This window comes from Stylophora pistillata, chromosome 4 (assembly GCF_964205215.1).
Source record: "Stylophora pistillata chromosome 4, jaStyPist1.2, whole genome shotgun sequence".
NCBI classification, from domain to species: Eukaryota; Metazoa; Cnidaria; class Anthozoa; order Scleractinia; family Pocilloporidae; genus Stylophora; species Stylophora pistillata.
In genome coordinates this window covers 36,407,279-36,410,951 of record NC_142522.1, presented here as the reverse complement: position 1 = coordinate 36,410,951, position 3,673 = coordinate 36,407,279, and positions in this window count along the sequence as shown.

The following is a 3,673-nucleotide window of genomic DNA, read 5'->3' as shown; positions in this document are numbered from 1 at the left end:
CTATGTCATTCTCAAGGACGACATGGAACCTTGATTTTGAGAACAAAATGAAATTAGTGTTATCACAAGAGTCATACTCACTTTGCTTAAGACGTTTTAATAGCTTTAGGTTTTTCACCACAACTTTCTTTCAGATGTGTTGCTTTGTATGAAGCGTTACTGAACAGGTCTAAATTACTATTCAAACCTTATTACAGTTTTCAATGACTTTGACACCTGTCTAATACAGTCACCTTCTAAAAGCCTCCATGTTTGTGTGCCCCTATGAGGATTAATTAAATCTCGACATTTGAGGCTATAATTTAATTCTTACTGTGCGTTTGTCACGTGTTTTGGTGAAAGATATAAATACGCGAGGTCCGAATTATAAAGTTCGTAAAACATGTTTTGGAAAGCATGCACCACCTTATCTTTGCGATTTATTTCATGACAGATTTATTTTGTCGGAACGCAACACTAGAAAAATGTCACAGTGAAGTCTATCTAAATGTAGATTATCAACTGATCAACGCTCTGTCGCCTTTCGCGGAGCAAAAGAATATAACCTTCTCTCAGAAAACATTCGGAGCACAAACAATGTTTTAATTTGTAAAAGGAAAGTCGCCCATTTTATTGAAAACTCTTTTTAAATGGGTCCAAACACATCCTTTAACTTGTATATGAACTCATGTAAATATATGTTTTTTCATTTTTATTTTAATTTTTAATTTTTAATTTTTTTTTCGCAACACATGTAAATATTTTTTGCCCCATTGTAGTTGTAATTTATTATTGTATATTTGCTGTCATTGTATATTACGACAGAATAGCCTCGTATGGGGGAGCCGTAATAAAGTGTATTGTATTGTCTGGTAGAATACTGCACCACATTTGGAGAAACTGTCTTGGATCATCAGCAAGAGAAGACATGATCGAACGCACGGTTACAAAAGAACCGAATAAATAGATATGACGAAGTAAACTAGCTAAAGATAAAAATGAAAGAAAAAACAAACAAAACGAAAACAAAACCACAACACAACATTCTTTAATACATAGTCGAATAAGTTTTAAAAATAAAATTTGAAGTTCTAAAGTACTGAATGGACCTAGACATTACTTGAAAAATTTACATTATGTTAGCTCTTGAATCCAAGAAAAGTGACTCAGTCTTTGTTCAAGAAGACATTGTTTGTTTTAATTAATGAATTGTGCAAGTGTCATGGCTAGGTGAATTGTCCAAGACCATAACTGATCGTTATCGCATTGCCGGAATTGTGTGGTTCAAATTACATGCCAATTTCCTTCATAAGATATATCATCCGGTAAAACTTCGGGATATGAATTGTATTGAGGTGTTAACTTGAATCGACTTTAAATATTCAACGTATGTGAGTTATAATTAGCTGAATTTTGGGTTCTAAGTGCCTGAAAGTCCCGTAAATCAAAGAAGAGCATATTTAAAATGCGGGTACGATCTTCGAACGGATCCACAAAGTGTATGTAATGTGTTGCCGAAGTGAGTGCATCGTTCGAGTGGGTGACTATTCAACATTACTATAATGAACTGAAAAATTTCAAGCTTCGCAACATAAATACGCCAGGCGACTCGACTACAGATGTAAAAATATTTGTATGCGAATGCGAATATAGTTTATATCTGACCACTTGCAGCCCAGAGGCTGAATTACGGGCGCAGTGTAAGGTTGAGAAGAGACGTCAGCATATCAGGCGCCTCTGGCAGCCGCTTCAGTCTATCGATCTCACCTTCCCTTCCATCCCACCCATCCCACCCAACCCAGGGGAGGACATCCATCACACAGTAATCTCGTGTGTGGGAAATTAACGCCTCTTACCCCAACCCTGCAGGAGACGGGACCTCCATTTATTCGTCCCTATCCGAGAAGACTAGAATATCTAACCATTCCTTGATGTTATAGAAAGGTAGCAAATTCTTCTCAATTATTTTAAGACCTTGAGTGTTGGTCCGGCCGGGGCTCGAACCCTCGACCTCCCGCACAACAGTCCAGCGCTCTATTCATTCAGCTAACCGGGAGGCGGTATCTAGCCTGGGGTCTTTGACTCTTTTACGGACTATCCCTATGGCATTTTTTTTTTGTTTTGGTTTGTTTTGTTTTTCCTTTTTCTCTCTCTTTTGTTTACTATGTTGCCATTAAATTGTTATAAAAATAAATAAATAAATAAATAAAAATTAAAAAAAAATTATTACCAGCATTCACGACGAAGTGGAAGCCGAAGCCCAAAGAATGAGGCCATCAAGAAGCCGCTTTCTGCAAGTTCACTTTAGATCATTGAAATGGTGTGTGCATTCAACGCAGCCCCCCAAATCACTCTCAACGCAGCTCGCTGTCAACACTCTCCTCAAGCTTTACTGACCTCTTAGTTAAAGGTTATGATTTTATTTCGCGTTAATCTTTAAACAGTGCATGCCCCGGAAGCGCCGGTATGAAACTCGTCTGCATCTCAGATGACATACAAAGCGAAATAAACAGTAACAATGGACTACCAGCGGGTATATCCTTTAAATTTCGATTTAAACAATTCTCCTCAACCGTGAAGAACTGATGCACCTTTTCATACATGTTCTCAGCTTTGGCACAAAATCATAGACGATGATAACAAATTATGTTGTGATGCTGTCTGGACACAATTGAAGTTTTGACATCTTCAGTGTAAAACGGGAGATGTCATCGACTTTCGTTAGCCCCAAATATCTGGCCATTCCTACTGGCCGTTCGTATTTACATTATAACTTGATCGTTGATCGAAAGGTCTGAGTTAAGCTTGCATGTTTAATTATTAAACGCGTAGGCAAGGACGTTTCTGGTTCTGAAAGTAAACCTTGCGACTATTCAATGGATAAAAGCGCTGTCGATAGCTTTTATCAAAGTCCCGATCAACGAGTAATTTATGCAAAAACATCCCCTATACTGACATTTGACTTCAATTAAGGCTAACCAGAGTGAACAAGAATAAGTTCGTAAACTCAAGAATCACTTGTTTGAGAAGAGAATCTAATTGGGACATTTTGCGACTAACTCATCGATGAAAGCCCCGTCGAAGGCTTTTATCAAAAACCAGAGAAATAAAGATTTCACCTCAACAACCAGTTTACTTGACTTCAACTGATACCACCAGGGAGAAAGCGATTGAACTTTCGTTTTCTCTCTAAGAGAAGCCGAAAGGTGGAAAGGTCTGCAATCTGATCGATAAAAAGTGCTCTGCACGGCTTCTATCGATCACTAGATATATCTTCAAGTACTCACTTCCCATTTCACAAATTTTCAACACAAGCCCCCACTACGGAAATAAAAAAAAGTACTTACACTCCAGTGTAACAGGACTGCGTTTCATTCACAGGGCAAGCTGTTCCGTTGCAAGAGCTCTGTCGTATGATATTGGTGATCCGCGATTGTGTAGAATTCCCACAACCTGCACATGCACTCCAGGCACTCCAGGTGTAAACACAGTCAGCAGGACAACATTGTGTATTACAATTTATCGTTTCTATTAGGTGATATGAGCAGCTTCCTCCACAGTACTCTGTGACAGTTTTCCTCCGTGTGCGTGTGCGAATTCCTCCGTTGCAAGATCTAGTACAGGAGCTCCATGAACCCCAGTTACTAACCTGGCAATGAACGGCGGAACAACTCCTTCTCCTGCGACTGCTCCA